Below are 25756 nucleotides of genomic sequence, written 5' to 3' on the forward strand. Positions count from 1 at the left end.
GTAGCCACGCAGTTGACACTTTTTACACAAAGAAAACAAGATTGGTTAAAACAGACATTATATATTTTACATAAGACTGGAGACCAAATTCAACTGTGAAAATTAAAAAGTGTTTCAAAGAAATCAACAGTAAAATTTTTTTGCATTTGATCTTAACTTAGGGAGGAAGGCAATAAGCCATAGCCCACAAGGGACCATAACCATCTCTCTCTCTATCTGTTGGAAAGATATACAATGGGTCATATGGTTTGAGCGACATGACTCTGCATCTAAGTAGGGAGATAGGACCCCAGATTCAACTTCAAACAAAATAAGGATTGATCCTTGCTGTTAGGAACATAAGGAACAGGAGCCATATGGCCCCGTGAAACTGCTCAGCCATTCAATAAGATCCTGGCTGATCTTTTCACAGATTCAGCTCCACTTACCCACCTGTTCACCATAACCCTTAATGTTATTTACTGTTCAAAAATCTATCTTTTTCTTTAAAAAGATTCAACAAGGCAAACTCAACTGCCTTGAACTGCGTGAATCCAGAGATTCACAAGCTTTTGGGTGAAGAAATTCCTTCTCAACTCAGTCCTAAACCTGCTCCCCTTTATTTTGAGGCTATGCCCCTAGTTCTATAAGGCCATAAGACAAAGGAGTGGAAGTAAGGCCATTCGGCCCATCGAGTCCACTCCGCCATTCAATCATGGCTGATGGGCATTTCAACTCCATTTACCCGCATTCTCCCCATAGCCCTTAATTCCTCGTGACATCAAGAATCTATCAATCTCTGCCTTGAAGACATTTAGCGTCCCAGCCTCCACTGCACTCTGCGGCAATGAATTCCACAGGCCCACCACTCTCTGGCTGAAGAAAGGTCTCCGTATTTCTGTTCTGAATTGACCCCCTCTAATTTTAAGGCTGTGTCCACGGGTCCTAGTCTCCTCGCCTAACGGAAGAAATTTCCTAGCGTCCACCCTTTCCAAGCCATGTATTGTCTTGTAAGTTTCTGTTACGTCTCCCCTTAATCTTCTAAACTCCAATGAATACAATCCCAGGATCCTCAGCCGTTCCTCATATGTTAGACCAACCATTCCAGGGATCATCCGTGTGAATCTCCACTGGACACGTTCCAGTGACAGTACGCCCTTCCTGAGGTGTGGGAACCAAACCTGGACACAGTACTCCAAATGGGCCTAACCAGAGCTTTATAAAGTCTCAGTAGCACAACGGTGCTTTTATATTCCAACCCTCTTGAGATAAGTGACAACATTGCATTCGCTTTCTTAATCACGGACTCAACCTGCATGTTTACCTTTAGAGAATCCTCGACTAGCACTCCCAGATTCTAGTTTCACCTGCCAGTGGAAACAACCTCACTGCTTCGATCTTTTCCATTCCCTTCATAATTTTATATGTTTCCCCCTCATTCTTCTGAATTTCAATGAGACCTTTGCTGTTGGCATTAACCTGAACCACACACTAGCTATCGTGCTAATCGTTTTCATAACTGAAGTGACCACATTAATGACCCTAACAGTTTATATAACCACAGTAATAATGGCTTTCAAGAACTAATTCCTGTCAATTTTTCCTCTAATAAATATGATTCAGAGCCACAAAAATCAATAAATTTTCATACTTTAATTTGAGATGTAGAAGGTATTCCATTACATCATGTAATATGTATATAGGTAATTGTGCTCTATTTAAACAAAGACCTTTTAAAGTACACCAACTATATTTCTGTACATTTGATGTCATATTAAAAGAGTTTTTTTTTTAAAAAAAAAGGTTTTTGCTTCCAACTCCTATACTACTTTTGTTTCAGTCTGTAAATTCTTTTAAACTTTTACCACATACAGACAAATAAAAGAATCCTACAGCTGACACATCATTCCTGCAAAAACCCCACTAAGCTTTATTCAAAAGATGATCGCCTTCTAGTCCCTTTTGTGTATACAGATCTCATTCTGGAAGTATACATCAGGTTTTTCATTTAAAAATGCAGTAAGACTAGCACTGAACAAGACAGTTAATCACAAACATAATGTATAGTCCAAGTCTGCATAAAACTAGATATAGGTAGAGAAATAGTTAAGATTTTCCCAAACAGTTCCTTTTTTAAAAAAAAATCACTATATCATAACAATTTACCTTGTCAACACAAAGAGTAACTATAATTTATGTTTCTCACTTTGCTTGGATCTTGAGAATAATAGCGGCAACATACTTTTAGCTTATTAAAAATAAAAAAATCCATTGATACAGTTCAATTGCATTGATGCCTAGGGCAGAATCTCCATTACCTTTTGTTCTGATAATACTTGGTAAGGTTTAATCACAAGTAAACCTATTTAAAGATGAATTTGGGCTATTTCCAGATGAAGAGCGTTCCTTGTTTGGTTGCTTTCAGCCTTTTTTCAATGCTCCACTTGTGACAATCTGGAAAGAAAGACTACTGTTATATAGCTTTTTTCACTACTGCTGAATGTTCCAAAGCACTTAACACCCAACATTTGAAGCGTAGCCTCTAATGTAGGAATCTAGAACTTTGAACTATGGGCCGCAAAAGGCATGTTATATTGGACCAATGTCACAAGGTTTAGATATAGGAAATAGCACACTTTTCTTTATTTGTTAATATACCTCAGTCAGCCTAGTTGAATTCTTTATCTAGAAACCATTTATTATGGTTGTAGTCCTTAACAGAAATAGCAGAGTTGAAACATATCCCACAAAGATGGGCCAATTCATTTGCAAAGTCATGTACAGGTAGATCAAAATACATTGAGCTAATGCTGCTGTTCCAGCACATATTCAGCAGGCAACGATTGTCAAAGAGCTCATGTCCAAACTTTGCTCAGCATACTTTATTTGTCTTGATAATACAACTTAAAAACAATTATTGGTTATTTTATTGGTCTGAATTTTAATGTCCCTCTAATAAAGCCAAGAGATAGTTCTCTCAGAAAAATTCTTACCTGCAACTAAGGTATCCACTGGTATCAATTCATGCTTGCATGAAGCTTTATGCTCGAAAGGTACACTATGGAGAGTGCTTATGTTTCATGTTCTTCAAACAAAAAGGTCTTTTAACAGTCAGAGTATGCCCCTAAGCTGTCTGTTAATAAGTGGCCATAAAGGAAAATATCTTGTACTGGCTGTCACCTCATTATTTGATTAATAAGCATATTAAATGTTACTTCAATTATTAAAAGGAAAGTAGTCAGAGAGAAAAAAAACTATTCATCCCATCTCAACTATTTTGCTGTTTTTTTAAACACCAATAATATACTTATTAATGGGGAGTGGGAGCAAATTTTCCTCAAAATTATCCATAATATTTCATTTGGATTCCCCAAATAATCTTCACCAAGATATCCTTATTATCACCAAATTCCACTCCAAAGAACACTAAACTGTGCTGCCCACACACCTTGTTATTCACACCAATCAACAGAAGCAAATTAGTATGTAAGTTAGCTCACTGAGCTAGGTTTGTTTTCAGATGTTTCGTCACCATGACAAGGTAACATCATCAGTGAGAGTCTCCGGTGAAGCAGTATGTCTTGCCACTCTATTTATAGATCATGGTTTCTTAAAAGGTGGGTGATGTCATTTCCAGTTCTTTTTTCCCCCCCAAGGGAAGGTAGCTAGGATCTAAATCAATGTGTTTATTGATAGAGTTCTGGTTTGAATGCCTTGACTCTAAAGAATTCTTGTGCATGTGTTTGTTTTGCCTAGGATGTGTTTTTGTTCCTATGCTGTATGTGTTGTCCCAGTCAAAGTGGTGTCCTTCTTTATGTGTATGCATGGAAACTAGTGATAGCAGGTCATGTCTTTTGGGGGCTAGTTGATGTTCATGTACCCTGGTGGCAAGTTTGTTTGTCTGATAGTGTTTTTCACTGTTCTTGCATGGTATTTTTTAAATGACATTAATCTTGCTGGTAGCATCTAATGGATCCTTTAGGTTCATCAGTCACTGTTTGTTGGTAAGTTTGTGGGCTACCATGATGCCAAGGTTTCTGAGTAGTCTGGAAGGCATTTCTGATATGTCTTTGATGTAAGATAACTTGGCTACAGTTTTTGGTTGCGTTGTGTCTGCTTGTTCGAGTCTTTTTCTGAGGAATCAGCACATTGTTAAGTAACAGTTTTTCTTGAAAAAATGTTGTATAGATATTTTTATTCCATTGTGTGTAGTTCATGGGTGCTGCAATGTGATGTAGCTCGCTGATATAATATCTTGATGCAGCTCCACTTGTGGTTGTTGAGATGATTGATTCTGAAGTTAAGCAGTTGGCCTGGGTTTGTTGCTTTTCCGTAGACGGAGGTTTGAAGCTCTCCGTTACAATGTACATTCAGCTATCATGTCTAGGAATGGAAGTCTGTTATTATTCTCCTGCTTGTTTGTGAATTTTATGCCTGTCAGGATATTGTTAGTGGTGTTATCTGTTTCCTCTAATTTGTTCTGTTTTGTGACAAAGGTGTCATCCGCATAGCAAACCCAAAGTCTGGGTTGGATAGATGAGAGGTCAGCTTGTTCAAGTCTCTGCATTTTTGCTTCCACGATGAGCCCTAATATTGGTGATTCCATGGGTTTTTGTTGACTTATTCGTAGGTTTTATTTTTGAATGGGAAATGGGTGGTGAGGCATGGTCCACTAGCTTGAGGATGTTGTCTTTGCTGATGAAGTTGGTGCTGGCTGGTGTTTGTGGTCCTGGTTTTCCTAGTTGTACTGCCAGTGTTTCTTTGGCCAGGTCAATGTTACTTGATGTGAAAAGGGCTATTATGTTCAACAAAACTACTATTTCTTCCGCTTAGATTACAGTGTGGAAACAGGCCCTTCGGCCCAACAAGTCCACACCGGCCTGCCGAAGCGTATATCACCTAGACCCATACTCCTATGTTTACCCCTTCACCTACTCTACGGGCAATTTAGCATGGCCAATTCACCTAACCTGCACATTTTTGGATTGTGGGAGGAAACCAGAGCACCCGGAGGAAACCCACGTAGACACGGGGAGAATGTGCAAACTACACACAGAGTCGCCTGAGGCGGGAATTGAACCCGGGTCTCTGGCGCTATGAGGCAGCAGTGCTAACCACTGTGCCACCATGCTGCCCATGATGTGGGTATCTTCTATGTTGGTATCTTTGATGGTGTTCAGAAATACTTGGGTGGAGTGAATGGAGTGGCGTGAATCTTCAATTAGGTGTTTTAGTTTTTCCTGGAGTTCCTTGGCTAGTCTGTATGTTGGTGTGCCAGGTAGAGACACTATGGGTCTGGGGGTTTTGGGGCATGGGGGGGGTAGAGAGGGCAGTGGTGGTGGGCAGGTTTGTGCATCTTTGGTAAATCAGTAGAAGTGTGGTGCATTGGATCCATCTGGTTTCATATTTTGGAAGTCTGTGCTGTTTAATTCTCCTGATTTTTTTATGTTAGAAAATATGAGATTCTGCTTAGGAGTTGTGGGGGGCCAGGTCTATTGCCACCTGCTGGTAAATGTCAGTATCTGCAAGCAGAGCATTTGTCTTTTTAAGACAGTCTGATTTGTTTAAAATAATGCTCATGCATCCTCAGAAACAAACCCAAACAAGCAAACTCAGTGCAACCAAAAACCGTATCCATATTACCGTACATCGAAGACGTATCAGAAATGACTTCCAGACTATTCAAACCCTTGGCATCATAGTAACCCACAAACCTACCAACACACAAACAACCTAAAGGATCCATTAGATACCATCAGCAAAACTAATATCATTTACAAAATACCATGCAAGAACTGTAACTGTAAAAGAACACATCGGACAAACAAACAGGAAATCTGCCACCACTTTGACTGGGACAACACATACATCCTAGGACAGGCGAAACAAAAACATGCACGAGAATTCTTAGAGGCATGGCATTCTAGCCATAACGCTATCAATAAACACATAGGGTCTAAATCAATTTACCTTCCCTTGAAAAAAGAACCGGAAATGACATCACCCACTTAAGAAACCAAGACCTATAAATAGAGAGGCGGGACGTACCACCAGCGCTTCACTGGAGACTCTCACTGATGATGTTACCTAGTCAGGATGACGAAACATCTGAAAACAAACATTCCAGCTCAGCGAGCTAACTTACATATTTCTCATTAACCAGAGCTACAAATCTTCTCAAAACTTGCTAGAAGCAAATTAAGCGGACTAAAACATTTGAACAGTCTGATAATCTTCAAATAACCCTGATCTACAGAAAATTTCTCAGCCATTAAAATTATGAAATGAAGCAATGTAATTATGAAGGTCAATCCCATGTACTGTCAAAATGTTTGTACGATTTATGATTAATGACATTAAAATGTTGTATCACTATATCCCAATTAGTTTGCTAGCCTTATATCGTCACTTGCTGGGTCTAAATAGGGAACCATGCAAGGGTGTACTACAAAATATGCTTTCATCTTCAACCATATCAACTGATCTTCATATGATTAAAATTACTTACCAATAAATGGTCAAGTGTATTCTTGCATATCTGCAAGACTTCATCTGTAACACTAATCAGTCAACATTTGCAACATTTCCCTTTATTTGTCTGAAGACGTTTGGATTTTGTTTTATACAACTTCCAGAATCTCTTCTTGCAGAGTGCAAATCCTTTGCTAATAAGACCATCCTACTTGGAAGTCTCCCAAAAATATCAGAACCAGATACGTCTAGTTCAAAATGTCATTCACATTAAGGCAACTTTCTGTTTGGGTTACATTCACATATCCATGTTGCTCCCAATTCTGCAACTTTGTTGAGTGTTTGTGTATTTGCATAGATACACTCAATTCTGGACTTTGATATTTTAGAAGTCAACCACTGTTTGTTTGTTTAATAACAGCTACCATTTTTAAAGAAAAAAAATCATGAAGGGAACATGGCCTTCAATGGCTGGGCCAGTATTTATTTCCTCTCTCAAACTGTCCTTTGAGAAGGTGGTGGTGAGCTACCTTCTTGGAAAGCTGAAGTCCATTTAGGTACACCTACTATCTGGGAGGGAGGGAGTTCCAGGATTTTTACACAGTGGCACTAAATGGACAGTGATATATTTCCAAGTCAGGAAAGTGTGTGGATTGAAGAGGTACTTGCAGATGACAACATTCTCAGGTATCTGGCCTTGTCCTTCATGATGGCAGAGAGCATGTGTTTGGAAGATGCTGTCTAAAGAGCCTTGGCAAATTTCTGTAGTGTATTTGTCAACGCTAACCGCTGCCACTGAGCATCAGTGATGGAGGAAGTGAATGTTTGAGAGTGTGGTGTCAAGAAAGCTGCTTTGCCCTGGATGAATCAAACTTCGTGAATATTGTAAGAGGCTGCACTCAGACAGACAAGTGGTAAGTATTCAATCACATTCCTGACTTGTGCCTTGTGTTGGAGAGGGTTTGGGGAGTCAGGAAAAGTGCCACTTGCTACCAGAATTCCTGTCTCGGACCTGCTCTTGTAGCCCCAGCAATTCTATGGCTGATTCAGTTCAGTTTCTGGTCAATGGTAACCCCAAGGATGTTGACAGTGGGAGTATCAGTGATGCTGGATTAGTGGTGCTGGAAGAGCACAGCAGTTCAGGCAGCATCCAGCGAGCAGCGAAATCGACGTTTCGGGCAAAAGCCCTTCATCAGGAATAAAGGCAGTGAGCCTGAAGCATGGAGAGAAGCTAAGGGAGGGTGGAGGTGGGAACAGAGTAGCATAGAGTACAATGGGTGAGTGGGGGAGGGGATGAATGTGATAGGTCAGAGAGGAGAGGGTGGAGTGGATAGGTGGAAAAGGAGACAGGCAGGTTGGAGGCTAATGCCAATGAAAGTCAATGGGTGATGGCTAGGTTCTCTCTTGTTGGAGATGTTGTTGCCTCACACTTGTAGGTCAGCCAATAGGTCCAGCTCATACATACGGTCATGGACTGCTTCTGAGTCAGCATGATTGATGTTGAATATTAAACCATCAAGAATGAACAAACCAACTTCTGATCTTATAATAGAGGGAAAGTCATTGATGAAACAGCTGTAGGAGGAAAAACTCTAAATTAATACATGATTAAACAGATGAGAGAGAGAAAAAACGTAGAGGAGGGAATGTGAGATCGATGGGGAGGTGGGAAAGTTAGTAAAATTTGGTGGCTTGGAAAAAAATGTCCCACTCTAGCTCAGCCAGAGAATGGAAAAACATGGGCCAATAAACTCCAGTAAGGGGATATGTCGAATCAGCATTTTTAAAAATCCTGCCGATTCTCCATTTTAATTCAAAAGAAATGGCAGGAATAGCATTTTGAATTAACATTTCTGTTGCTATAGAAGCTGAACAATAGTAATTACATGCTTCAAATACAGGCCGTCAGTCAGTAGCAGCATTCCATTAATGTTTCAGCAATTTGGACAGTGGGATTTGGGAAATGTGCAGTGGAATAGCACAGACAAACAATTCCACCTCTAAATGCTACTGCAAGGTACGTAGTGATCAGAACTAAAACAGTGATTAATCTCAAAAGAGGAAGAAACATAGCTAGGATATAGGTTAGGTTCGAGATTAAGGACTGCAGAACCTCATGTGGGAAATGGGCAGAAGTTACACAGAATTAGTAAGGTATTTTGCTAAAGATTACCAAGAGCTTCAGGTAGGATGGGGATAGTTAGGAGAATAAGGAAGTAACATGATAGATTAGGACAAGCTGCAAACTCCTATACCCTGCAAAACCAACTACTGTATCACATGGTTATAGCTCACTGCTATATTGGTCTCAAATGGACAGAATCTTAGAGATTTGAATGATATGGGTTATATCAAGAAATGTGGTAGAATTGCATGAAGGGTCCAGTGAGTCCTCTCAGGTGTCAGCAACAAATTGCTGTATCTTTTAACTAAGTTCAGCACACTGAGGTGAGATTCTCAGCAGGCATGGTCAAATCGCCTATTAGACATGATTGCTAACAACCTCACTTATAGCAGATCTTGCCTCAATAAATATGAGCCTTTACACTGTCGAAACCACCACAAGCAAACTGGACAGCAAGAATTCTTAACATTACTCCCAACATTCTCAGTCCCTGTTGACTTCAGCTTACCATATGCTCTAAAGGACACCATTTTGGACTCAAAAGCACTGAGTACTGCACAAGTCACATCCACTTGCATCTGACATCTGCCATCCTCTAAAATTATATTCCAAACCACTTACAGTACACTGCTGCACTTCAATGTTGCACCTTGGGGCACAATGCCAACTATAATTGTAATGATGCAGCAAGATCACTGTGTGCAATAAGACACGCACACTCCAGTCAGTTCACTTCACCTCTCAGCACTTACTTACAATGAGCCTAGTCAGATGCTCACAGAATACTATCTTGCCATTTTGTTCCTTTCCCCCTCAGCCAGAGATACCAGGCCCACAGTACTGCCATACTATTTAGTGTAGAACAAATGCTTGGAAGCTTGTCATGGTTATCAGCTAGCCACAGTGACACAAAGGGAGACAGCCTTCAATGAGAGAGTCCTGGCACAGCAAGTCAAGGGCACTGCTATTCTGGTGCGGGGCTTGGACTTTATCTTTCAGCCAGTCAGACTCAGGATGCCCTCCTCATTAAAGGTCAGGAGGAGTTGAAAGTCTGGCAGCCCTACTGTGGGCTATTTTCCTTCTGGAATGAGAGGCAAGTATTAGGGAGATGGAAGTGGGTGCCACAGCTGTGAAGATGACCTGGGTGATGGTGATTAGACAAAGCAGAAGGCAAGCAGGAATAGAAGCATTTAGAGCAGTGAGAATAAACTTGGAAGATGTTGCAGGCAATAGTTTGAGTGGTAGAGCATGAGTTTTGGTGGGAGGTGCGTATTGTAGCTTAGATAGAGTCAGTGAGAGGCATTAGAGAGAAGGTAGTGATACTTGCACTGATGAAGTGGCCAACGTCATTCACCCTCATCCAACCCTTCTCTTCATTCCTCCAAATGGCGAGACTGCACAGAATATGGTGGCAAACATGGAGACGGACAGCATGGTCTGTGTCTTGGCTTCCACTGCCATGTCTAGGGTTTAAAAAAAAAAGAGGATATCCAACTCTGCACCACCCCATCTAAGGCCTCTATGCTCTTGTCTACAAAGCTGCACACCAATTTTCCCTTCTCTGCCTCATTCATGATAAACATCATGATAAACAGCAGGGCAACTCCAGATCAACTGCGCTAGACTGAATGTACAACAGCATTTTAAAGATTGCACCAATGCCAGGGATACCAGATCATTCCAGGTAATAACGAGGTGTGCCGGGTACATACAGTGGTAAGACAGGGCTACAAATCAGATGAAAGAGGGGCCACACAGGCAATTTAGCAGGGAGTTTGGAAAGATGCAATGAGAAAGCTCGCTAGGCTTCAGAGAGAACCACCGCCGCCTCCCCCCCCCCCCAACCCAACATGACTCAATGAAACTAACACTTGATCAATGTAAGACTCAGCCCGAGCTCAAGTTCGGTGCCTTCCATGAATTGGAAGTAGGAGAATCAAGGGGAAGGGAGGGGTTGCTGTAGAGTGAGCTCATCAGTCAGAAAAACTAAGCAAGTCTACTTCGAGACAAGATCAGAAAACTAAGACTTCCTGTGCGAAGAACTTTAAGATGCAGAAAAAGTGCTTCATGACCAGTTATCTAAGCTGACCAAGGTTCTAACTAATGTTATTTCCCCCTTCACCAATTAGCCCACCTATCCATCTAGGAGGATTCAGCTTTGACAAAGGGTCAGTAAGACTTGAAACATCAGCTCTTTTCTCTCCTTACAGATGTTGCCAGACCTGCTGAGATTTTCCAGTGTTTTCTCTTTTGGTAGTAGCACTCCCAGCAGGACGGACACAAATAAGGGTGCTTATGAGAAATATCTGCATCTCCAAATCCTGGAAAATGCATGAGAAATTATAATGACAGGTAATGAGGTGGGTGCATGTTTCATATAGTTACTGTGACAGTGAAACTGTATGTGCACAATGCCAGAATTGTAATGATAGCCACTCACAAAATAAAGCCTTATTATGATGCACATAAATTTGCACTTTTGTGGTTCTTTACCCTTTTATTTATTCCTATCACATATGCCAGATCTCACAGATAACCAATTAATACAAATAAAACCCAGTGCCCATCATCAAACTGCACTGGATCATCTAGAAACGTCTCATTTTTTTGTGTGTGGATTTCATCAGTAGAGCCCAGAGGATTGATGGAACTAATCTCTGCTTCCCTGGGTTGGGAGAGAAGGTTTTCTTCTCAATAAACAATTGGCAGAGGTTTCAGTTTCTGAATGCTGCCTAGCGCCTCCAACAGAAGCTGTGAGAAAATGTCAGATTAGTCTTACACACGGCTGAACCAACACCCTCCCACTCAATATCTCCTCACTGAGGGTTCAAAAGGTGATTGTGTATTTTTCAATTTTACTGAGAGTGCAGGCACATCAAGAAATAGGGAGAGGGGTCAAGTTTTAACACCCTTATGTGGCAATAACAGTCATCAAGATGGCAAAAATTATAGGTGTAGTCCATGGCGCTATTGCACCAGAATATCAACACTGCAGCATCTACAGTGACGCAATTACTAAGGAAAAAAAGAATATTCGACCACTGAAAATATAATGTTCTTTCTAGATTTGATGACTGAAATAACGTATTTATTGAAAAGATGCACCTCTTTGCTTACAAACTATTTTAATTATAACCTGCTTAGGTTGAAGGGAAGCTTGAATGCCAAGAATCAGTACTTTGGTGAAATGTTTTGATGGAACTAATTTAAACACAAAACACTAGACCCTACAGAAATCCTCATGTCTCATATAATGCATTGCAGCCCTGCTTTGATAAATTTATTGGAAATAAAAAAGTGAACTTTAATTAATACCAGCGGAGAAAAAGTGATGCAGGATCGTAAGGTATTAAATATTTTCAATTTATTACACATCATCAACTGCACTCCCCAAAAAAACTGAAGAAAATAATAAATTGTTACTGGTGCATTTGTAAACTTTGAATTTCAACTACAGAACGTAAGAGTGAAACATTAAATACAAGGAAATAAAGTAATACTTCACGTTCAGCCAGTCGCAGCTAATTTTACCAGGTAATTGAGTCACTCAGCCAATAATAGAAAAGTTAAAATAGCGAAGCCAATTGAAGTGAAATTTTCAGCAGGAATTTCTGTCTCAGCAAATCAGGTAAAGCTCCTCACAAATAACTTGCTTATCAGCCAGTCACAAGAGAAGTTCTGCAGACAGCCTAGTTTCAACCAATGGGATGGGAGGGTAGGCATATACATGATGATGCAGCACAACAAGGAAGTCTATCACAAGTGAGCTGGCAGCTTGCCAAGATCGAGACAGAGAGAACAAGGTAAACAACTTTCTAACGCCAGGCTCTGTGACATTTACTCTATTGGTATACTGAAATAGAGCTCCCCAGTCATCAGTAGTCTTTAATCACACTTCATTCAGACAGTCCACCATGAACCTAAATATTCTTCGCACATTACCTCGCAATGCGACAGACACGAGCGCTGCGCTATCATAGTCTAACATCCTCGACAACCAACGAAGCGGGCCCTAGAGCCGAGAACAGTAATCCTTTCTAAAATTGAAAATTATAGGTTAAGCAGAAATTACACTATAAACTTACAGCTGACAGGGATTTCCACTGGAAGACACAATAATGTACCCTTCGCAGGACCCAAATATCCGATGTGGAGCTACCTGGGGCAAGAACTACATTTTTTAATGTGATTCCATTGCCAATTGCTGCTGCGCAATGCCTTCTTCCTTTATGTATGCTCTGCTTTTCTTGCCGAATCGTCCTGCGTGGAATATTCCAGAAATCATCCATATTAACCCTTTCAGCATATTCTTCTCTTCCTTGCCTCTGGGAGAAATCACAGTCCGTTCTCATCATGCTTTACATAATCACTGCATACTACAACAACCTACCCACACACCGAGAAATTCAGGTGCGCTTTTCATCAGTATATGGAATCCTTTTCCTAGAGTCAATTGTGTAAACACTTTTCTTCCCAGCACTTTCCTCTCCTTTTCTATCTATCTATCGGTGTCTCTGCCTATACTTCTGATGCAGTAATGCTGCCTCTTGCAGACCTATCGGCACAGCTCTGTGACGCAGCAAGAATTTCTCTAGCCTGCTCCCTGTGTCAAGCTGTGGAACTTCAAATCTTTCCAACCCCTACTAGTTGCCAGCACAGTCCAGGCCATTCGGACATTAGCACGTGCATTCTGCGCATCGCTTACTCTGTCCTTGTGAGATAGCCACTTGAAGCAGTTTTCAAAACTATACCGCAATATACCATTAACTCTTTGAATACTGGACCTGTATTTTTATACACACACGCACACACACACACACACACAAACAAAACAAATTTTGTTAGCTTCTTAAATCGAGAACTAAAATAACTTTTTAAAAGAACATTTTTTACTTTCTTAACCTTCCAAACCATAATGGTCAGACAGTATGACAAATAACATTCAGAAGTTGTGCAGCCAACAAATGATTTCATAAAAATCCTTCCCCCCTACTCCATCTCCCAGAGTCTGTGTGCAGATTTTCCAGTGCAATGAAGCTGGGCAGACAACAACAATTTTATGTAACAAGTAATATTCTCTACTCTGCATCTGTGAAGTGATAATCACCTTGCAAAGCCAAGAGCTGAATTATTATACTAAATAAGACAAGAATTTCTCACAGAGAATCTCTCCAGAGATTACAGTATCAAGAATGTGTGCAGATTTCATCCTTGATCTTATAACAAATCCTCCTACATTTTTGTGTTTTATATTACAGTACACAATAAAAAGAATAGATCACTTCCTGATGCATTCCCAAAATAAGCACTGTAACCTTCTGGTTTAGTTACAATGTAAGTGACAATATAAGTTACACAATGGCCTTTTTCCACATCAGCTCGATTAAGCTACCTCAATTTAATTTCTGTTCTTCATTGCTGAATAAAGCAAACCAAAATTCAAGTTTTCATTCAACGTCTTTCCACTAAGCAATTTTGAAAATTTAAATGACTTAAATTTGATCAATTCTACCTCGCAAAAATGATCTGGCACATATTTTAAGCAGCATTTTGTTTGCCTGGGATTCCTTTTGCCAGGAAATTCTATCGTTTGCTAAAATTCACTGCTATCAATACAGAAGGCTAAGCAGAATCTAGTACAACTGGACATACATTAAGCTATAGGCAAAATCTGTTGAGCATTGGTAAACACTAACTATCAAAGTAATTTTCCAAGACATCCAAGCTTATTCTAAGTTGTCTACAGTTGCCTCTAGTTATACAGATATCTACAGTAAATGAATTATTTTTTCCATACCTTCAGGATGATACCAGAATGTCAATACCAATAAACAACATGTATGTTTTATGATGAAAAACACTTCTGGCAAATTTGCCAGAAAACAACTGCATGATATGTCACATACACTTTTCTAAATACGATCAGTTCTCACTCATCAGAAATGCTGAGCGGATATGTAGTAGAAATTAATCTACCAAAACACCAAAATCCCAATCAGTAAAGCATCTTATTTACCGTAGCTTAAGAACCATAGAAGCACCATCTTTCAGACTTCAAAAGTTAAATGCTTAGTGTTTAACAGTACACATATTATACAATGCCAACTGACTGTATATAAATTATAGATGCACATATAAGTGAGAATTGGTGCTTCATAAGGATTTGTGTTGGCACCAATGTTTTCCCACCTTATTTAGGCAATAACGCTTCAGGAATCAGAAGCCAAATTTCAACTTGATAGGTGTCATAATTACAACACATTCGTTAATCCAACAGGAATTCAGGCAAAACTGCTTTATCCTGAGACAGGCTCAATTAGATATAATGGGGATGAATGTCATACATATGTTTATATCTGCTTCCCCAATAAATGTATAAAAGGAGAAAGAAAAAACAGGATATGCTGCTAGAGTTAAATAAAGAAGGAGATTCCTATGAATAATAAACACTGACATGCACTTGTTGGGCCTATGGTCTATTTCCATGCTGTAGTTACACATGCCAGAAATGTTATCACGGTCACCCAATTCTTTAGCCATGGTCTGATACAACTGTAACTACAGAGATTGAGGAGACACAAATTGTCCCTCTGATTTACATCTGTGACTGGAATACATCAACTCAACTCTGGACATTTAGTATCTTTTTAAGATGCTGTCAATACAGAAGAACCTCGATTATCCGGCATTTGATTATCCGGCAAGATCGTAAGGTCCTGATGCTCGGCTAAACTATGTTGTCCAACATTCAATTATCTGGAATTCGATTAGCCAAATGAAATAGACCCTGCCTGTGTCCTTCAGATAATCAAGGTTCCTCTGTATGTGGCCAAAAATGAACTACTAGAAGTAGCACAAATGTGAGAAATCTCATGCTTATTGACCTTAGTGATCAAATTAGGAAACTTGTTCAAAGTTATTCAGAGGTCAAATCTAAATGAAGTTAAAATAACTCAATAATAGGGTTAGGGCAAAAAGAAATGATTTTTAATGATCATCGAGCAAAGTTGAAACCAAAAATAAAATCACCAAAAGAAGGGATATAATAGAGGGGAAAATAGTTAGGACTATCCAATTACATGGTTTTCACAGTCCTTGAAATAATGTCCAGCAATAATTATTTGTGGAAGCCAATCTAAATATATATTCATTCCATTCTTTCTTGCTCTTGCACTGGAAGCAGGTCAGTGTCTCTCCTGTTCCTGCGCTCTATTCACCAGCTTAACTAACCACTGACAACAGCAATTGTGTGAGAGCAGCAATATAAAATAAGGGACAAAAATAGGAGGCCTATTTTGTGAAAATGAAAAGGCTCCTTGATAAAAGATTTTTGATGTTTTTTCAGGAGATATAGGTGCTGCTGGTAATTTGTTGTCAGTCTCGAATTGCCCCAAAATGCAGTGGCTTACTGGGCCATTTTGGACGGCAGGTAAACAGTCAACTGCATTGATACAGATCTGGATCTGGAATTACATTTAGGTCAGACAGGTAAGGAAGGAAGATTTCTGATAAAACTGCACAGAGGCCAGTACCTCATCACCCTTTAATTACATGTGCACAGTACATGGATCTGACCAGCCAGCTCAGAGCCACTCCCTAGAATAAGGTGACACCCTGAATCTCTCTTGTTTGTTTTTTAAAAATCTTAGTAAACAGTATGAAATACAGTTGACAATAAACAAAGCCGCAGTTCTAAAAAAAAAACTATATACACGGTAAAGAACAGCAAAGCCATACCCCAAACGCCACCGTTCAACCAGTTTTCAGGGAGAAGAGGACAAACCTCAAATCCTACAATCCCTCATTTATATCCATCAGCCAGGGTTCCCTGATTGATCCAGGTTAACAACCCCAATCAAGAAACTCAGTCAATGAGAGCCACCTGGCCCTCTTTCCAATCACTAAGTTCCTTCTCTCAACAAGGACAATTAGTAAATTAATTGGTTTTTTACAATAATGTTGTTTCATGGTAACCATTACTGACCGTAGTTTTTAATTCCAGATTCCATTTCATGAATTTAAGGTGGGATTTGAACCTATTCCCCAAGACCAATGACATACCGTTACAATGTAGCTGGATTTGACCGGCATGCATAATCCTCTTACAATTCACGCAAGCATTCAAACCAGCACCAACAAGCAAGCAAAAATTTATACACAGGCTGGAAGAATGAAAAGCTGACTTAGGGCCACGCGAGTCTCAGTGTTAAGTGGGGAAAAATAAGATAGATAGAGTCATACAGTCATAGAGATGTACAGCATGGAAAGAGATTCTTATTTTTCTGGACTATACAGGAACAGCTGCACAAAAAAAAAGCTAAAGGAGGGAACAGAATAGCTGGTCTGACTGTGGGAAGGCAGTTTTGGGTCTATTCCTCTGTCAGTAGTGCATCAATTACCGAATCCTCTCTACTGATACCAGTTGATGCTTTCCTAATTATAGCTGAATTTGCTACATATTACAGGATGAATTTTCACAACATGTCAGGAAACAGGATAAGACAAATTCAGGGGCCTACACTCATGCTGGGGAGAATTGCAGTCGGATGAAAACAGTTGCTCTTCGTAACTTTACATGGGGTGTTTGCTGAATTGGCATGGAAACAGAATCCCTGTTCAATTAGAAGAGATCTTCCAGTTTGAGGGGGGACACAAAAAGTATAACCAACTGAGATGGCACTTCAACAAAGGTGTCAGCCCACCAAATTATTTAAGTGAAACTTTAAAAAAAAATTAGATTTCAAAAAGATAAAACCAGCAGTCAAGGTCACCATTGTGTGGGGAAGAAAAATCCCTTTATAGTGTGGCTACTGCATCTCCAGCCAGACAGCCAGGCAGGATGTGTCTAGCCAACTGCTCAGAAAGCTGGCACGTGCCACTAGATGCCCATCTCCAGGTGCAGAAAACAGCCAGGTCTCCCTACTGGCCCTGATCCTATTTCTGCAAAAAACCGTGGCTACCCCTGGGGAGAATCAAGACCACGGAACTATCAGACCCCATCCTTCTTACTTTCATACAATGAGAGTGACTGGAAAAATTCTGTCCCACATCTATCCTTGAGCAGATCTGCTCAATTTAAGATCTAACCTATACATCATCAAATAGAAGACAGCTTTGATATTTTTAAATAAATAACACTGAATGAAGAACTGCAGGAATACAATTTCTGCAGATTAGGATCCCAGACTTTTTTCAATTTTAATCAGACTGCAGCAAAATCAATTTATATTCTGACCCAGATCCAAACTCTCCATATTCTTAATGTCAAGATATCATTGCTTAATCTGTAAAACCTCATATCAGGCACTACTAAACTTGCAAAGTGGTATTCAACGGCAAATGCAGATAATTTGAGGTGGTGCAGTTTGGTTGGAAGAATAAAGAAGGTGATGCATTGATTGGGTAAAAAGAGAGTGGAGTAGCAGGGGATCTAGGAGAACAGATAGAAACCACTGAGTGGCAATGCAAGTTAATGTGACCATCGCTAAAGAGCAAAGTAAACATTGGGGCATATTTCTAAAAGGACAGAATAGAAAAAGTCATGTTAACATTAAATAAACACCTCAGACTAACTTCAGGGTCAGAGCACAGTTCAAGGCTGGAGGCTGAGTTGTTTAATACTCCTACTTCTTGTAGAATTTTGCAACCAAAAATCACATCTGTGCCTTGAATACACATTTTTGGTATTGACTCCCTGATTGCAATTTTGCTCCAGTATCTGGGACTCTGTGCTGATCCTGATGTCAGCATGTCGTGCTGATTTGACTCAGCGCCAATTTCAATATAAACACTGCAGCTTATGCCCTCACAGAGTTCAGTCTGCAACAGAAACACCTCATTAACTCAACCACTCCATCCACCTGCTGTACTTAAAGAAAGAGATCACCAGCCATTGCTAGGTTAGTTATCTACAGGCTTCTGGTGAATCAGTAGAATTGTTGAAGTGTTATCTTGCAGTTCAAAACTCTGAAGTTGACAGGGACAGGTGCGGCACATGGTTCTCATTTCAAGAGCACTGTTCAGACCACTGATCCCAATCATGGGTGCCTATAGTTTCTATCAATCATCAGCTCAGTCATGGACATTGCACGTAACTGAGAGGATAGACTAGAGACAGGATCTGCATGTGGAGACACTGGGCATGAGTCAAATACAGTTAGGCAGGGACCAAAGATGCACTGGTACCAGTCTGCTGAATGTTAGAGTCTCACAAGAGAATGGTCAGAGAGGATGAAGTGCAGAAGTAGATAGGCAAACTGCTTAAAGAGTGGGAAGAAGGAGGGCTCAGCAGGAAATCAACATCGACCCAGGATCTTCAAGGAACAAAAATCTCCCATGTTACCCTTAATGAGGGAGACTATGCACAACGCACCAATCTCACAAAGGTAATGCTGACAGTGACCTATCACAGATGAGTCTGTGGCCTCACAGCAGGGCAAGAACAGCATTAGCAGTGTCAGTAAACATGATACTGAGCCACATAAGGAGGGCATCTAATGAAAAGCTAGGTCAAAGACATGGGTTTTAAATTAGACTCCTAAAGAAAGTAAATGAGGTGGAACTGGAGAGATTTAGATCGCAAATTCCACTGCTTAGGCCTGAGGTAGCTGATGGCACGGATACCAAATGGTGGAGTTACTGCAAATGTAAATGTTCAAGCATGAGAACAAGAAGGCGCCCTCAAATTCCAAATCAAACTTCAATTGAATCATGCCATATTGTATCAGAAAGTATATAAATAATCCTGTGCCTTGCCTAGATACTTGTCTGATGTATGTATTTACCCATCATGGAGAGAATTCTATAGATTGACAATTTTCTTTCTGAATTGTATATTAATTCCTTCAAAACCGTTCATGCTGCAATTTATGCTCCACTTGAGCCTCCTCCCAACTTTCTTTCCCTAAATCTATCACTGTAACCCTTAACTTGCTTCACTTTCATGTGCTTGTCAAGCTTTCCCTTCTAAATTCTTCCTCTGTGGTAGCAGGTTCCAAATTCTCACTGTGCTTTGGATGAGGTTCTCTAACGGAATTTCTGGTGACTATCACATTAGAACATAGAAAAGCACAGCACAGAACAGGCCCTTCAGCCCACGATGTTGTGCTGAGGATTATAATAATGTAAATAAAATAACCTAACCTACGCACCCCTTAATTCACTGCTGTCCAGGTGCATGTCCAACAGTCGCTTAAATGTCCCTAAAGTCTCTACTTCCACTACCACCGCTGGCAACACATTCCATGCATTCACAACTATCTGTGTGAAGAACCTACCTCTTATGTCTCCTCTATACCTTCCTCCTAATATCTTAAAACTACGATCCCTCGTACCAGACAGTCCTGCCCTGGGGAAAAGTCTCTGGCTATTGACTCTACCTTGTATACCTCAATCAGGTCACCTCTCTTCCTCCTTCTCTCTAGAGAGAAAAGTCTGAACTTAGTCAACCTCTCTTCATGAGACAAGTCTTCCAGTCCAGGCAGCATCCTGGTAAGCCTTCTTTGCACCCTCTCCAAAACCTCTGTATCTTTCCTATAGGAGGGCGACCAGAACTGGACGCAATATTCCATGATTTGGAGATGCTGGTGTTGGACTAGGGTGTACAAAGTTAAAAATCACACAATACCAGGTTATAGTCCAACAGGTTTAATAGGAAGCACACTAGCTTTCAGAGTGTCGCTCCTTCATCAGGTGGTAGTGGGACTACCACCTGATGAACGAGCAGCGCTCCGAAAGCAAAGTGCGCTTCCAATTAAACCTGCTGGACTATGACCTGGTGTTGTGTGATTTTTAACTTTGCACAATATTCCAAGTGTGGTGTCACCAGTGATTTGTAGAGCTGTAGCAAAACCCTCACGGCTCTTAAACTCAATCACCCGTTAATGAAAACCAAAACACCATATGCTTTCTTAACAACCCTATCCTCTTGGGTAGCAACTTTGAAGGATCTATGTACTTGAACACCAAGATCCTTGTATTCTTCTACACTACCAAAAATCCTCTCTTTAATCCCATATTCAGCATTCAAATTCGACCTTCCAAAATGCGTCACTTCGCATGTATCCATCTGCCATTTTTCAGCCCAGCTCTGCATCCGGTCTATGTCATGCTGCAGCCTACAATAGCACTCGATACTATCAACGGCATCTCCAACCTTTGTATCATCTGCAAATTTACTAACCCACCCCTCAACCTCCTTATCTAAGTCATTTATAAAAACTACAAAGAGCGGAGGCTCAAGAACAGAGCCCTGCAGGACACCATTTACCACTGTCCTCCAGGCAGAATACTTTCCATCTACAACCACTCTTTGCCTTCTGTCAGTCAACCAATTTGGAATCCAGAGAGCCAAATCTCCCTGTATCCCATACCTCCTAATTTTATGAATGAGCTTACCATGGGGAACCTTATCAAATGCTTTGCTGAATCCATATACACCAAATTCACTACTCAACCTATCTTGACACCTCCTCAAAGAACTCAATAAGATTAGTTAAGCATGATCTGCCCCTCACAAAGCCATGCTGACTGTCTTTAATCACGCTATGCCTTTCCAAATAGTCATAAATCCTATCCCTCAGAATTCTTTCCAAAACCTTGCTGACCACAGACCTAAGACTGACTGGTTTATAATCATTAGGGATTTCCCTAATACGTTTCCTGAAAAGAGGAACAAATTCGCCTCCTTCCAATCCTCCGGTATGACTCCCATGGAGAGTGAGGAAGCAAAGATCTTCGTCAGTAGCTTAGCAACCTCCTTTCCCGCATCGCGGAGCAACCTAGGATAAAACTGGTCTGACCCTGGGAACTTATCAATTTTAAATGTTTGCCAAAATTTCCAATGCATCAACTTCCTCATTCTTGATCTGTTCAAGCCTGTTTCCTGGCTCCTCAAAGTTCTCATTCGCAACTAGGTCCCTTTCCTTCTTGAAAACCAAAGCAAAAAACTCATTTAGGGCTTCTCCTATCTGCTCAGACTCCACGCACAAGTTCCCTACACTACCCCTGATCGGCCCTACCTTCCCTGATCATTCTCTTATTCCGCATGTAGGAGTAAAATGCCTTTGGGTTCTCCCTAATCCTTCCTGCCAAGCCTTTTTTGTGCCCCCTCCTGGCTCTCAGTCCATTTCTGAGTTCCTTTCTAATAAGCCTGTAATCCTCTAATGCTATGCTAGATTCTGGTTTCCTACACCTTGTGTTAGCTGCCTTTTTCCCTTTTGAGGAGAACCTCCTCTGTTCTTGTCATCAAAGGTTCCCTAATCTTACTCCTCCTACCTGTCTCAGAGGGATAAATTTGTGCATCACTAGCAACAACTGCTCCTTAAACATTCATTATCTTAAATTATATTCTTCCCTTCAAGAAGGAGCATTCACTCTATTCCACTCTACCACAATTTTCCATAATTTTAAAGACTTGTTTGGGTCATCCATTAGCCCTTCTCCAAGAGCTAAGAAACCCAATATGTTGATCTTTTCCTGATATATACAGCCACACATTTCACCTGACCTACCTGTTCATCTCACTTCCACCAACCTATCACCACCTCTTACCTTCATCCTCCTACTGTCACCCACCTACTTTTCCCCTAGTCCCAGCCCTCCATTTATCTTTCAGCTCCTTCCCCTTCCCAGACTGAAGAATGGTTAAAACGTCGACTGTCTTGCTCCTCGGTTGCTGCTTGACCTGCTGTGCTTTTTCCAGCGCCATGCTTTATCAGTTTTGACTCTCCAGCATCTGCAGTCCTCACTTTCTCCTGGTCATTATACTTATAAAACCGAAAGGTTCTGGAGAGGATCAGATATTTTTACAATTGGATGACTAACCTTAACTCCGAGTGTATTCCAGAAATACTACTCAGTAGTTTGAGCTGTGCAGACTAACTCTCAGGGGAAGATATTGCAAATGCTCTTTAAAGATGACATTGAACAATTCTGGGCCTATAAGGCCTGGATACAGACTGCATCATTTGGCAAAGCAGTGAGGGGAGCATCACGCTGGGTTTGACTGACTTTCAGACAAAAGCGAGGACACAAGCGGAGTGTTAGGGGTGGATGGAAAAAACAATTATCCTGAGAGACAGCAGTATGGTGTTGTTTGGAGTCGTTGGAATGGATCCCCATCAGTCTTAATAAACTGTTTGAGAATTTGCCATGATAGCCTGGAAACCTCTTTGTAAGCAAGATGACGATCCATGACAAAAGTCCGAGCTTGCACTGCAGCACTCCAGTGTTGTGTTGCTGTTTGCGTTGCAAAGGGTGATCCATCCGACACTGCATTATGGGTGGGTCCAGAAGAATGTGAATGGAGTTGGAAAAAAACTCTGATTCTGCGGACCACAGCTGTGTGCCAAGTTGGCACTAAACTCCTCTGAGCTGCTTGACATTGACTACAAGTTTCCTGGCAGTTTTCCCAATGCACCAAACATTTTGCTATGAATATCAATCAGCATTCTGCTGGAGATTGCCAATCGAGACACACATTTGTGCCCTCTGCAGCAAGACCCTTGTGCGATTCTAACTTTCAATGAGCTGGTACTGTTGTTACCTTCAGGCACAAGTAGACTGCAGCTAGTGTAGGGACTAGTTCTCACTGTGTGCACATCCCGCCTCTAAATTTATCCTCTTGTTTATGTGCAGTGTTAGCATCTGAGTTGATGGTTATGTGAAATTGAGTGCTATTATGTCATCATTATTAATCTCTTCACAGTCTTCCTTCACTACCTGACCAAAGTGTACTTCTTCAGTATGTGAAAGGGAAAAGGTAGCAGGGTGAGATTGTGATGTGGGGATGGAAGCTGGAGCAGCGAAATTATTATTGCAGCTGTTAGGACATGGTATTTCAAAATATATTAACTGACCTTGACTACACGTGAGGTCACTGATTTCTTGTGGCATAGTTTCTAGGTCTTCAGGGCTTGACTCCTTGTACTAACCCCAATTGCTACCATTGCTTTCCTAATTTATCTCTAGATGACTCTCTGGCTCCCTGCAGATATTGAGCACCCTTCCTTCATTTCACCTCCTCCAGCAAAGGCTCCAATGAGGCATCAACACACTGTGGAGAGCATTCTGTAGGATAGAGTTGTTTTCAATAATTAATCATTTTGACTTGATTAAACAAGTGAGGAATTAAATAATGTTTTGCTTGATTAAGGTTAGTTGTAAAGAAGAAAATTATCTGACTTAGGTCAAAAGGTCCTTGGTTTATGTTTCGATTGATGTTTTATGGCTCAAATTAATGTAACTTAAGGTAACAAATGTGGAAATACATTCAAATGAATGACTTTTTCTGAAAGATGGTTGAACATTGTAACTTAAAGTTTGTAACAGGCCTATGGGTGTACCTACATTAGTTCTTAGAGAGTCTTTTTGTGGTTTTAATCTTTTTAGATGTATAAAGTTTGTACATTTGCAATATAGGTAATCACTGGAAGATAACATGTCATGTTCAAAGGTGATCTTTACTTTAAAAACAAAATCAAAAATTGGGCATAATTATTTAGTCAATCCAAGAATGGCTTATTTGTGGAATAAACAGTTCACAGTCAGAGTTGAGGTGTATCGGATTATAGACAGCGGGTGGTGGTTACCAAAGGTTAATAAGCATCGATTCTAGAGGTTTAGTGCACAGAGGAGGAAGACTGAACATAGAACATCATCTTCAGATAACAAGAGCACAGTGCCTAGTCAACAGTGCCACAAACTAGTATCCTGAACTGGACAGGCTGAAAACTGCTGTTTTCATTAAAAATTATTTTCTTTGGACTGGTTATGATAAGCTTAATAAATTCTCAAAACATAAAAACATATCTTTACCGGAATAGGTCTTGTAACCAAAATCAGGATGAGTAACTTTTTAGATCGGCTCAGTTATAATTGTAAGTAAATTGGGTGTGATGAATAAATTGCACCCAAAAATCTTACATACTCTATCTAATGTGCCATTCTTTACTATGTAATGGGTCAAATGCCTCTCTTGCATGACTGTCAGCATCTGATGCAGCCATAATACACCTCCGCTAACTGACACATGCTAGCTTTAAGTGCTGCTAGCAAGTTAACATTTTGGTCCCCTGCTGATGCTTGCAGCCAGTGAACAGTAGGTTACCATAATCGGCACATTAAAAAAAAATCATTCGAATGAGCAGACAGTATGAAGCTGCTGGCATTTCATCAAAGGGGTATAGGTTAGCTGAACACAGTGATCCCTCTACCCATTTTTAGGTTCAGCCAGCAATCATAAAAGATGATTCACTCTGACGTGGTCTGGTATAAGGAACTCGACATACGAAGAAAGGCTTGAAAATCTGTACACTTCTCATGACTGAAAAAAAGAGGTGTTGAGAAGATTTGTTAGAGATGAATATCTTTCTGAAGGAATCGGGTAGAGTAGCTGGAACCATCGTACAGAGAGCAGGAAAAACTCTACAATGCTAAAAAAAATTTGAGAGGCTATGGAATGCAATGTTGAATTGATTGAGTATTTAAAGTGATTAGATCTTTATTTGAAGAAAAGGAGACGGACAGGAGATCTACATAGCACAGCTGTAGGAGATGACAACTACCATGGAAATAAAGAATAAATAGCAATATGGCCAAACAATCCATTTACGTTGTATATTCTATAAATTTAAAATGCAAGGTCCCATTAATGAGCCTTAGAGAAAAAAAATTCTACCAAGCCCCAAAATGTTTCCTAAAAAATAATGGAAAGTATGAATCACAATACCAAGAAAATGAACAACTGTTTTGCATCAATTTGACCCCCTCCCCCACACTCCATAACTAAGACATTAAAAACAGAAAATTCTTAGAATTGTAATTCTGACTCAGTTGATAATAAAGAATTTAATTCACTCAATGAATTGTCACTCATGTCTGCTTGCTTCTGACTTTGAATCCTCATCCTGCCAAGTCCTTAATATTGAAACTTCGTTCAACAAACTTTAAAGACTCAAGAAATCAGAGTTAAAGGTTACCTGGTCCATTTCTAACTTTTCCCTTCCTTGACTTCACCGTTTCCACTCCTGGGGATAGGCTGTCTATCAATATCTTACTGAAGCCCACAGACTCCAACAGTCACCTTGACTATATATCCTCTAATCTATTTCCTGCTAAGATTCCATTCCATTCTCCTAGTTTCTCTGTCACATCTGTTCCGACATGTCACATCCTACAAGG

General features: G+C 40.3%; 1 long non-coding RNA gene across 1 annotated transcript in view; it reads right to left on the reverse strand.

Annotated features, from left to right (window-relative positions):
- Positions 1–2189: 2189 nt before the first annotated feature.
- The window catches only part of LOC132828336 (uncharacterized), a 60365-nt gene continuing 36798 nt past the window's right edge, over positions 2190–25756 (reverse strand). The window contains exon 3 of the long non-coding RNA XR_009646109.1: positions 2190–2433. This is a non-coding gene — a long non-coding RNA (uncharacterized LOC132828336). The remainder of the gene's footprint in view (positions 2434–25756) is intronic.

Source organism: Hemiscyllium ocellatum, chromosome 26 (assembly GCF_020745735.1).
Source record: "Hemiscyllium ocellatum isolate sHemOce1 chromosome 26, sHemOce1.pat.X.cur, whole genome shotgun sequence".
Classification (NCBI taxonomy): Eukaryota; Metazoa; Chordata; class Chondrichthyes; order Orectolobiformes; family Hemiscylliidae; genus Hemiscyllium; species Hemiscyllium ocellatum.